This window comes from Lepisosteus platostomus, chromosome 8 (genome assembly GCF_059453375.1).
Source record: "Lepisosteus platostomus isolate fLepPlt1 chromosome 8, fLepPlt1.hap1, whole genome shotgun sequence".
In the NCBI taxonomy this organism is placed as follows: domain Eukaryota; kingdom Metazoa; phylum Chordata; class Actinopteri; order Semionotiformes; family Lepisosteidae; genus Lepisosteus; species Lepisosteus platostomus.
The window spans coordinates 43,785,891-43,799,224 of NC_142618.1; the positions used below are offsets into that span (position 1 = coordinate 43,785,891).

Sequence of the window (13,334 nt, forward strand, 5' to 3'; positions counted from 1 at the left end):
ACCAGAAAATTAAATTACATAATTTTCTATGATACATTAAGTACAGTACATATCATAAATATATTTATAAAGTATAATAAATCCATTTGCTGTATATAAATTCAGGAAGATACTGAGAGATACTGGGAAAGCATGACTCAAATCGAACGACCCAGGCTCACTTATAATCTATTTCATGACTTGCCATGACTCACTTGAGCTAAAACCAAGAAAATGAGAGCAGTACAAGACCTGCCCACTATACTGTCTGTACTGTATTCTTGTGGCTAGAAGGACTGGTTTTCAATGGTTTGAGGCACTCTGCTTATCCTTTAAACGCATCTAACCTTTTATAGCAGTCGAAAAGGCTGTTTATGTTTAACCTGTCCATACAGAATATGACAGTATGTGCAGTTCCACTGCCATTCTATTTTCTCTGTTCTTTTTTCTAGATTACTTGTCATTTTAGGATGTGATGAGGAAATACAGTGATATGAGATAGGTTGGCAGTGTGACATAATAAGTTCCATATCATCTACAGTATACAATATGTTTTTTTTTTTTTATAAAGGCATAGGTCATTTTCACAGATCAGTTGTTGTAGTTCATTTCCTCCCATGTTATATAATTAACATATTTACTCTGCAAATAAGGCAGCAAAGTTCTTTTTCTGGTCTTTTGCTGGTTTAATTTTATAATAAAAAAATATTATTTAGTAGATGCCTTTATTGGAAAGGGTATTTTGTATGTCACCAGCTGCTTCTGCATTTTAAAAAGGGAGCACAGGGACATTAAAGAACTTGTTCAAGGTGACACACTGGGTGACAGTGGCAGATGCAGAACTTCAACAAGGAGCCGCCTAATATTGCACTGTGTGACAGTTACTCCACGTCCAGATACACAATTACTGTATAAGCATACAGTATATGACAGTATCATTAAAAGATAAAACAAGTCTAAAATAAGAATATTACAGTACATGTAAAATCTCTAAGAGCATAAGATTATTTCTTTACCTTCTTGGAAGAACAGAAAAATATTGTTCTTGAAGGATGAGATAACCATAGTATTTGGTAAATAGCTTAATGGTCAGTAGTAAATGAACACCCTTTCAAAATGTTCTCAAGGTGTAATACTTTCCCCACAACAGACATTCTGTTAACAACAATAGAAATGTTTTAAACATTGCCTATGCACAAATATACAGTCATAAACATACCATCTAGAAGTTACAATTGAACAGTAAGGTGGTTCTCTAACCATTAATTTGCCACCTGAGCTGTGTACAACTCAATAGTGTACTTAGTATTCTGCTGCTGAATACCATTCCAGATTTATTTTTTCCTCAGGCTTTGTAATAGAGTCAATTGATGTTACACCAAATACTGTTGTATTATATAACAACCAACCCCACTGAAATATATGTAAAGTTTAGAATCTCAAACTCTCCCTGATTGCAATGCATAACTAATAAATAAACCTCTTACATAATGCTTTTCTGGCCACTCCACTCAAAGGAAATGGGGACTCCCCTCCACCACCAGTAATGTGTTGCACCCACCTGGATGATGTAACGGCACTCAAACGTGTGCCAGTATACTCACCACACCTCAGCTATCAGTGGGTAGAAGCTAATTCAGAGATGTGGATTTCCTAGGAGGCCATGATTGGTAAAGGCCAGGGGAAATTTAGTTGAGACACGGAGGTTAACACCCCTATTCTTATATGAGAAACCCCCTGGGACTTTTAATGACTATGGAGAGTCAGGACATCTGTCTCATCCAAAGAGTCATCTTTAATACATGGCAATGGACTGGTCAACCTGACAATGCGATCTAAAAGCTATAAAGTTAGAATCCACCAAACACATAATAAAGTTGCAGATGTAATTAATGCAAATCAAGCACTGGCATGAGAGGTTCACAGCACAGATTTCAGAATCAGTGAATTGTACTACAACATGAAGTTTCTGAAAACATGAATGAACCTATTTACAACTTTTGAAACTAAGAGATTTAATAATCAGAACTACACCCACAATAGTTGATTAGTTCTGATCTCTTTTAAGGTCTTACCAGGTCTTATGCTGAACATACATCAAATATGGACAAATCTATTAGAAAACAGCAGTGGAATGTCTTTATTGTTTGGATTGAAGTACTCTAGTCGTATTGCTTCCTAATTTACCTTTTTGGGACAACTTTAAATATGATCTTCTCTTCACAGTATACTGTATGGATATACTGTATAACCTAAATATTACTGTACATACAGAAGTGCATTGATGCCATCAAAAATGTTTAATGTGTATCTCATAATTAAGTGAGAATTATCACATATTCATTTATTATCTCCTTATTATGAGATATTAAATTGCAGTAAGGATGTCCTAATATACAGTAAGAGTTTTAAATATTATTTTAGGGATCAGTGCTGGAAAGCAGAAATCTCTAAAAATCAACTCTTCTGTTCCCACATCATTTATGGATCTAGTAAATGGAAGCATTTCAATAATTTATTACTAACGTGGTTTAATAAATGTCAGTTACCATTAACGTTAATCAATATGCATAATTTGTATTAACAGCATGACTAATAGAGATGTTTAAACTAATGCAGTGTGATTGCTGTTAGTGACAGCTAGAAATAATGTTAGAAAACAAAGCCATGCAAAATGCTCTACCTATTAGCCTAACTATTCATGCTTCTCTTATGTGTCTGATGTTTTTCTTTGTAAACCACCGTCTTCTTCACCTATTATGACTCCAGCTCTTTATTCACATGCAGAAGCAACCTACTAGACAATATCATACAAATTAGATTTTACTACAGCAGTGAACCTAACACTATGCTGTTCAGTGACAAATGTAATAAAATGTTGGAGAAAAGGTTTTCTGTGACTTCTCACTGAAGTCAAGCAGGTATGTTGCTCTCAGTTACTAGGCGGATTCAATGTCTGGATTAACAAAGAGGCACACAAGGCAGATGCCTCAAAGAGGGGCCAAAAAACTTTTTAACAGATTTTTCTCTGGCCCTGATTTGCCTGATTTGTTCTGTGGTCCTTCAGAAGTGGGGTTATAACCTGAGGACATCCCTTTAACTCAGGAGATCAGGTGAGAGTGTTGTGCTCCAGATGGACTTAGTGTCTCATCTGTGTGCAGTTTGTATGTTCTCCCCATGTTTATGTGGGTGCTGTGTTTCAAAGACATACTGGTTAGCCCTGGTGTGAGTTTGTGCATGTAAGTGTCTGTGTGTGCCCTGTGATGGACTGGCGTCCCTGCCAGGGTGTATCCCACCTCATGCCTGTTGCTTGCTTGGATAGGCTTCGGCTCCCCCATGACCCTGTATTAGATAAAGCGCTTAGAAAATGGAAGAACTCTATTAGAGCTTCTACAAATTGTTACATTCACATTATTTTTGCACACCTTAGATTAGCCATTTATACCATTTCTAGGTTATAGTATAAGGCACAAATGTTTTCCAAGTTTTCCAACATTCTTAAATTAATTTTGAAGATATATAGTAAAGCTGCAATATTTAATTAATTATGCTGGTACAGTAGCTGTCTGGACTTTTTTTCTAATGCAGTCCCACACAAAAGAAATTTTCATAGCTCTTTACAAAACTGTAGTTGTTCAGCATGCATCAATCCCTGCATAACCGAACACAAAAAAGAAAAGGGACAAAAAGAACTCGACATCAAGGTCAAGCTATAAGAATTAATACAACACAGCAATTAAACCACTGTGATAGAACAAGTAATTTTAATACATACAATTAACCTGCTGTAGTTCCAAACCCGTTTCAGGAGATCTCACATCAATAACTACAGAGACACACTCAATGCTTGATTAACACTGACCTAACCAAGTCCTAAAAATATCCTTCCCATTTAGATAATCAAACTGCAAGGCTATTTTAAATAAAATAACCATCATGCGATACTTGTTATGGAAACGTCACTTTATTTCATTAGATCAGTGTGGAATCCTTGGAGAAGGAGTGCACTCACAGAAATCAGGGGCAGAACTTTATTGTTTCTTATAAGTTAATTCTAGTGATTTAAAAACTGTTATTACTGACTGATCCAAACTTTGTTTTTTTTGTGTTCTGGCACTTACATTTTGTGAAAGAGAGTTTGATTGACTCTCTTGCCTTGGAGTGGATAAACCAAGCCCTTGTTATTTTGTTAACAGCATCAGAGAGATATCAATTGGCTAGCGATGGATTCTTGATTTGTCATATAAAAAAGAGGTTTTGTGTAGGTCTTCTGTAGCATAAGGTGTAGTACAAGATATCCACACCTGAAAGACCACAGACCTAAAGAATGAGAAGTCCACCAAAGGAAAGCTAAACTGATTAAGTGAATAGGCAGACTTTATTGTACTGAATATAAATTAACATTGTTTTGTATGCAATTTGAACAGCCCTCTATGTGCTAGTACCATGTTAACTACAGTGTAAGTCTGTTTGTTTTTTTTTCCTTTGGGTGGTTATTATTGTCCTTTCTTTCAAGTTTGCATGTTTTCTATTTAACTTATTTTTAAGAAATGTCCTTGAAGTTATTTACATTTTTACTAGAATAATGGGGAGACTCAAAGCAAGGTCACCTAGGCAACACCATGAATGCATCTGTGTTACTAGTTAGATTAGAGAAAGGGAATGAAATGCACTCTGAAGGGCAGAAACACATGTTCAGAACTGTATTATGCTTTTACAGTACTATTGTTTGACGAGACTGACCTGAAGGGCCGCTTTATAATGAGAATTACTGAGGAGACGTCCCACTTGCCAGAATGAAATTAAAGCCTATCTGCTTGAGAGCTCTTCACCTCTTTGGGTGAATTCACAGGATACCACAGCAAAAATAAACAATGTAAGAATATATACTATATATCACCCAGCACACAACTGGACTCCGTATTTGGAATTGCAATATATACAATCGGCAGAGCTCCCTACAAGATACATGACAAATCCTGATCATATTAAAAACACACCCTGCTTTTTAAAATTTTACCTCAAAACCTATTTTTGAGGCATTCGGTTCTTATCCAATTCTATGTTTAAATTTAATATTTTTTTTTGTATTTTATTCTCCTTATCTGCTTACTGTATATTGCATATGTATATTTATGTAAAGTGATTTGAGAATGCTCTGGATTGAAAGGTGCTGTATAGAGATTGATTGATTTATTGATTGAAATGCATTAGAATTCTGTTCCTGCTTGAAAAAGCACTGGAGTTGGAGCTGCAGGACCTAAGAGACTAACATGAGAAAGAGGAAATGGCAAAATCCCTCATTAATGGAAACATGAGCCAAGAAGCTGACAGACTGTAATAACTGTAATGAAAACATAGGGATGTTAGTTATAATCACAAATTAAATTAGAGGTAGGTGCATTTCACTTTATTTTGTGCTAGAAACAAAGTAGTTAAAATGTCTGATGAAGAAATAAATTCTGCACTTTTTTGAACTCATTAATAATCGTAAATAAATTCCAATTACTGGACAATTGCAGTGGGAAGCAGTGTGGTGCAATGGTTAAGGTTTTGGACTCTAACTAGAAGATCAAGGATTCACATCTCAGTTGAGACACTGCTGTTGTACCTTTGACAAAGGTACTTCACCTAACTTGTTCCAGTAAACCACCAGGCTGTATAAAAGTTGCTATGGATAAAACTTAGACAAATCAGTCAGTGGTTCAGATAGTTTGATAATAAACTGACTTTTAGAGACACCTTTCGACACCTTTAAAAGAGACACCTTTAGCCATCCCTCCAATTAACAGCAGATTTTTAAATTATGAAAATGTATTTTTAACCTATACTCTTTATAAAAATACAATAAACCTAACCATCAAGGCTTCCTTCAGAGTGCTTCTGGCAACGTACTGTATTTGAAGACATTATTCATTTTACGAAGATGGTATTGTTTGTATTTATTTGGATTTATCAAGTATTTTCCTTTTATTGTGCCCAATTTGACAAATCTGGAGATGTGCCTTGACCATTGTGGTGTGGGCCAGTTTTGGTTTGACATTTCCCTGTGGCATAGCACAACTTCCGGATTGTCTGAAAGTACAGTTGTAAGGCAGGAGTCAATTTTGACAGAACCTGTACTTCAAACAGAATACCTTTTTTGCGCCTCAGCAACATGCTGAAGTTGAAGTGCAAATGTACAGGTACTGTAAGAGTACAAATTAAAGTTCAGCAGACATGCTACACGCAGAGAAAGTGATTCTTAATGTTGAAGCACAAAATTCTCATTGGTACAATATGCAGATGAAAGAAAGTATGTCCTTAGAAAGATGATGTTGAATTTATATCAGTCTCCCCTGACTACTACCTTAGAGGTGCCTAAAAAGATATGTACTGTATAATATAATTCAAATAATTATTTGGTAGGCACTATATATACTATAAGGTACCTGTAAATTTTAAGAATATATGGCTATAGTTAATATATAGTTAAATGATTCTTCATCAATAAATTATTGGAAGAAAAAGACAAATATTTTTAATCACTAAGTAACTACCTTATTAAACCTGAAACCCTAAAGACAAATGAATCTTAATGAAGGAACTTCCTGCAATCCAAAGAAATACTATCAGCTCCCAATTAAAATTTGTTATTGTATTGTTTTAGTTATTAATGAGGCCAAGAAAACAGAAAAAAAAGTATAAAATACAAAGACTGTTTTGATTATATAATAAAAACTAGCATAAATCCCTTTGTTTACTGTTAGTCTAAAAAAACAAAACTCAGAATCTGTGACATATCTAAAGGAGCTGTATGATAACTAAAATGTCAGAAATATGAATTGCTGCTAGGAAGTCCCAAGCCTGTTAACAAAGATGTGTAAAAGTCAAGCAGAACTGATATCCATGGCAACTCAAACTGCCTATACTGCATACAAATTGAACGATAGCTTGTGTGCCTGAGGTTTCCAAGCACAATAATGAATGAAGCAATTATTTAAATTTACTCACCACACTGATGAACCTGTCAATGTCTTTAAATCATCTATATAAGCTTTACCACCTTGTTATCAACTACTCAGTGGGTGGGAGATTCATTTTAACAAATTGATTGAGATTGCAGTGGTAGTGCATACTCATCTCACCTTCCGGTTGATACATGGAACATCATGAAAAAATGCTGCAAGACCTGCTATCCTTGCTCTACAGCTGCTAATTTATAGCAAGGCACAATCGTTTTAAGATCCAAACCATAATTCTCTGCCTCCCGCTTTAACCCAGAACTCAATTTTAGATTACTATACAGTTTGACCCCAAACGGCATTAGAAACATATTGCTTTTTTTGCTGGACAGAAGCATGCTTTTGTATCAATACTATGGCATAAAACATAGCCCTGCAGGATGGGAGCTGCACAGTATATATAATATAAAGCACTATTACGGTTTACTGCCAGACCTGCTGAAGCTGTACTGCACAGTATGTATGACAGCCTCAGCATATTGAAATAGGAACTAAGATGTTTAAATCCAATCAATCAATGGCTCTTGATGGTCTTTTTCCCAGTTATACAATTAAATGAGGGACGTTATTCACAGTCTCCAACCTACTGTAGGAAATGTCAGCTGTTACTTAGAATGGGAACAGTACACAGAGTTTGGCGAACTGCAAATATACAACCAACTGATAAAAATGTTGACCAAAATGAATCAGGAAACCATGTACATGGAAACATACAGTAAGTATTACTTATGTCACTGTTAAAATTATGGAACGAATATTTCGAACTACATTAGTTGTAAAGTGTAATTAATAATACAGCATTTTAGGAAACAGTCAACATGGACTTAGAAAGGTCTTATTTAACAATACAGAAATATTTAAAGGAGCAATAAGCAAACCAAACAACACTAAATCATGACATATCTGGATCTTCAGACTTTTCTCGAAATTCACAACCTGATTGAATGGCTTTAGACAGACAATTGTACTTCATTCTAAAAACCATGTGAACTACAGTATGAACACACACAGGCAGAGGCTGTGCATCTAACTTTATGGCTTGTTAAGGTAACTTTACATTAACTTGCACTTACTGTACATTAAATTAGATTTGCCACATCAAAGAATCTGAAAACTTTCCATTGTTCTTTCATTTCCATTATGGATTGGCCTCTTTCCATTTTTGTTTTTGTTTCCTGCCTTGAATGCACAGAGTAGATTGAGATTGAGACTGTTAAATACATACAATTTACATAAAATGTCTGCAAGCTTAAACTCAACAAAAGTGAACACTGTGAAAGCATCTGGATACTTCAGAGAGGCAATGCAGAAGTATTCAGAATTTACTTCGCAGTTTGATATCTATGCAGTGGTAATGCCAAAAGAAGGAGTGCAGTACAGTAGGTGCTTCCCATGAAATATTTCAGTAATTCAATAAATGTCTGCAAATCCTTAGCTGGAAAACCTCTGTGCCTGCATTAACATATACCATATAAATATGACCTGATCATGATTTAATCCTACAGGGATACATCAGATTAATATTTACAGTATACTTCAGGGTGAGTTTAATATTTTATTGGAAGATTGCGTAATCACAGCATAATATCAAAAGAAATATGATTCTGCTTATAGGTTCATCAGTCAGTACTGCATACAGTATTACAACATGAATTCTAAACACCAGGCAAAAGCATTGTACGAACTTTAGAAGCACAGCTGTTTTTGGCCTTCTTGGTCACTGATTCACACTGAGTTGCTAAGGGCAGATCTAAACATAGTGGTAACAACGCAACTGTGCTCCAGATTGATGAAGCTGAATAAAGGATACAAAAAACATCCACGCACAAGGTAACCAAAATTGATTAAATTGTACCACATCTAATGTGGAAACAGTATAAGCAGTAGGAAATATAAAGGCAAGATATCCAAAATATTGAAGAGAATTATGTAAATATTTATGTTCCTTTTTATAACATTTTGTGTAATGTATACAGTATCTATTGTTATTAACAAGAACAGTCTTTTCAGATATTAAATCAGAAATGTCTAGATTTGTGATAGTTGTTACAAATTAAAAACAATATGCCACGCATATTAATATAAGTATGTTACCTTGTCAAGGGTGTGCATATTAATTGGCATGATTGGTTTTATGTACAGTTCACACATCTTCAAATATACAAAAAATAAACAAAAACAAACATAATGTACTATACTGGTTCCAAGAATTACGTTTGTAATGTCTGTCAGAAACTACAGTATATTTAACATATACAACATACAGATACAGTATATGCTGTAATATATGTAAGCAAAATCCATGTATGTTGCCACTGTGGGAGTGGGCTAAATTGTTGAATAGAAGGTTTGATATTTGATCACTGTTGACTTAAATCTAGAACAAAGTTCGCTCTGTCTTCAATAACTGAGCTTCAGTATACTGATGGCACTGTAATGTGCACTCACTTGGAAACAGATTTCAGGAATTCATTAACACTTTTACTGATGAATACAAGAAATTGATGTGTAACACTCAGAAGACTAAGGCCCTTCATCAAAAATCTGTAGTTCTAGCCATTCAGAGGTTCACAGAAAGTTTATCTCCCATAACTCAGAAGTCGTTTGTCACAGATGGTAGCCATTGACAAATTGTGGAAAAACCTTTTCAATTCAATTTGCAATTCAATTCAAGCTCTATTGTTCTATTGGGGAACTTTGTTTTACAGCACACTGCCAACATAATAACGCAATGACAGGCAAAATTTTACCAACCAAGAAGTCAGTGCAACAGCGTTACAGCAAGATAAGGGAGAAGATCGTTTGAAGGAGATATTGCAGTGGGGATGAAATACTCCCTGTGTCTATTAGTATTACACCTAGGGACACAGAGGCATCTCCCAGATGGGAGATGTGTGAACTTGCAGTGGAGGGGGGGAAGAGACACAATCCATAATACACTATGCTTTCTTTGCCACCCTCTGTTTGTAGTAAATATTTAAGTTGATCTGATTTGCCCAATTAATTTGTTACTTATTTTGAACAGTTTTCCCAACCTACTGTATTACAATTAATGACACTGATGTTACCAAACCAGCAAGTGAGACAGTATGTCAAAACACTTTCAATAAAAGACTTTTACAAAAGTGTTAGGTGGTTCCATCTACCTTTAAATAGCTTAGCTTCCTTAGAAAAAAATAGTCTCTGTTGTTTGTTTTTTTTATAAATCATGTTGCAGCATTTGTCCCAACTCAGGTTTTTACCTATGGCCAATCCCAGGTACTTGTTGTCATTGACAATTTCTAAAGTTTTAAACATTAATTGCAGTAGGTTGGAAGGATGTTGCATTTTTCCTAAAATCAATGACAACCTCCTTTGTTTTTAAAACATTTAACTGCAAAGGGAACACATCACAACATTTAGAAAAGTAATTTAGAATGGGTCCATGGTTTTCTGAGTCCCTTAATAACTTGAACATTGCTGGCATCAGCAAACGTAATGAGATGTCCATTTGTATGTTTGCTATTACAATCGTTAGTATACAAAATGTACAGTAAGGGGGACAAAACACAGCTCTGTGGTGATCCAGAGGAAGTATTGTGAATGTCAGATCACCATAAATGTCAGATAAATAACAGCTAAACGTTTTTAACTTTCTTTGTGCTTTGTTTCTGTAGCATAGTTCTAAAAAGTAAAAACTCAAAAGTTCATAGTTTGGCTGTGAAGGGAAGTAATAATGTTCTGCATCAGGATATAGCCTCTGGCTCCCTATGCAATTTAGGTTTGCTCTTGGTTCTATGTGGTAAATTTACATTGTTTTTATTTTGCTTTTTACTTCTTTTAAGTGGTTTATGAATTTAAAATACAGCATTCGTATTTTTCTAAAGCATTTGTCCATACAGTATACTGTATACGTAACTTGCTGATGTTGTTTTGCTGATGTTAGATGCTCTCTGCCTTTCCTTTGTATTCCGGCATTAACTTCATCATTCTGTTTCACACACACTTCTCCCAGTCTTTGGGAGAAGCTAGATTAAAGCATGTTATTATGTGGAAGAACTGATAGGGTCTAAGAAGGCAAAGAATTACAATAGCTGAAGTGCATGTGCCCTGACAAGTAGATAAAAGAGATGTATTTCAGTAAATGCTCTGTAGTCATTTATCCTACATGTGGTTCTCTGGGAAAATGGTTTTCAGTCCTGGAGTATCTTCTTTAACTGCAGCGCTTCTACTACTGTTTAGTTTGATTTTCATTTTGAAAAGCGTGTAAGGTTGTTTTGGAGTTTTCTGAGGATATGTTTTCTTTGAAAAACAGAACAAATTCATGATTTCTTACTGTCCCACAATATAATCGGTCTATTAAACTACCTTACTACAGTACGTTATGAATTGCACTGCATGAGAAGACAACTATCTTTTCAGAGACACAAAATTTCATTAAAAAAAGAACAAAAAATCTCTCCTGCAGATTCTCTATAAAGGCAATACATGATATGGGTGGACTACTGTGTACAGTACTTCTTGGAGGATTATAAATAATGACAGCCTCTGATCTACTCAGCTAACTGCAACCAAATAAGTTGAAAAGACAAAAGTACCTCCATTCACTGTAACTTTTCTTATTTTCTTGCTTTCATTCTCTGTGGTGTACAGCATAATTTTTCCTTATTTAAAATCAGAACACTTGTTTTTTTTTAATTTCATTACTTCTTACATTTAGCTGTGAGGAATTCACACTTTGGTCTGGTGCTTTAGTATTGTGATGCTAGTAATAACTATATTGTCGATATAAAAAAGATTTGGACCTCCCTGATCCCCAGTTGTGGTGGGAGTTGTACAGACATACACCAATGTGTGTTACTATAGAAATAACAAGACAGACATACTGTACCTGCACAACATGGAAAGGCTCATTATTGACAGGCACAGGTGCTGCCTATTTTGAAGTGTTGATCCACAGGAACTACTCAGAGCTATTTCACTTCTCTACCTGATCTGTTTTTTAGTGGGGCAGCTGCTGCATAATGGCCACTGTGTCATCATCATTACATGAGTGATACATTTTGCTGGTGGATTAAGCGGATGCCCTCCTGTACTGTATATGAAGAGCAGACTAAAGTACAGACATACACATCTGTAGTGTTAACTAATTAAATGGCTTAAAACAAGCACAAATATTGGATATTTTACAGACTATAAGCATCTCCTAAATATAAGTACAGCCCTAAAGAATTCCAAAATACAGCCTGTTAGGACAGTACTAGCCAGCAACAAACAGTTAATGAAAGGCAGAGAAACACAAAAAAGAAGACATATTAAATGTCATAGCATAATTTTAGGGCCTGGGCCATCAGCATTCTTCCTTTTTGAATATTTTAGAGATAATTATGAAAATATATTGTATTATTAGAGTGGCTGTATCTTATCAAAGATACTATGAGAAAAATAAAGATGGTGAGGAAAAGGACATTATTGTAAAGAGGTTTATAAATCTCATTCTAGAAATAAAGTATTTGTACATATATTACCTTTTGCTGTATTTCAGCCAGGTGTCAGTTTTAGTGGAAAAATAATCTCTTTTGCATGAGCTTGCTTGCCTCTCCAGCTGAGAATAAGCAAAGGAAGGCGGTGGCCTTCACCAGCAAGCTGCACGGCAAATTGAATTTTTTGCTTCATTACTAGAATAATCTGTTTTCATTCTGATAAGCCCCCTCAATCACCTGGTGTTTAGATCTCTCCGTTCTCTGCAGCAACATTCCTCACACTGTAGGAGTGTCTTGACAGCAAGCTGTAACACTTTGTGCATTCTCATTTTCAGAATCTTAACCTCCTCGTCACTGCAGCTGGTTCTAATGTCCAGCTGTGTGCAAGTACATGGTGCAATAAGAAAAACGTCTTATTTTCTGATGTTACATTATGACAAAGGCAGACCTGTGCTGTGTCACACTGATGGAGGAGAAAATGAAAGCCAGGCAATTAAGAGCTTGAGTGAAAAAAAATGAAACACTTGTGGTTAAAAATAGATGCTGTAGCAACTCACATTTTTGTGTCCTTTAGGACTTCTTTTAAGCATTTTAGAATTTTCTAGAGCAAAACATTATCCATTTAAACAGAGCAGTCAAAAGCCTCAGGATACATTTCTCTGTGCTGTTCATAATTCTGCACTGAAGCTGTGTTTCAAAATCAAAATTGAACAGCCAAAAATGTTCTTTTCAGCTTTGAAAGTGGTAAATGAAGGTCTGAAATAGAACTTCTTTTAGGGGCCAATTAACACAACTGCCAACATACAAAAGACATGAACAGCTAAATTACTGTAAGTTCAGCACACAACACATGAAGCAAACAAACAGTTGTTTACCTGTAACTTTGTAC

General features: G+C 35.2%; 1 protein-coding gene across 4 annotated transcripts in view; it reads right to left on the reverse strand.

The window, feature by feature from the left end:
- Window positions 1–13,334, reverse strand: part of LOC148657390 (rab effector MyRIP-like) — a 148,330-nt gene that overhangs the window by 92,348 nt on the left and 42,648 nt on the right. Inside the window, exon 1 of one of the 4 annotated variants that reach the window (XM_088643620.1) lies at window positions 12,491–12,625. The exons of the other annotated variants lie outside the window; for them this stretch is intronic. The gene's annotated coding sequence lies outside the window, so the exon portion shown is untranslated. Of the gene's footprint in view, window positions 1–12,490; window positions 12,626–13,334 lie in introns of those variants that run through there. 4 annotated transcript variants of the gene reach the window in all.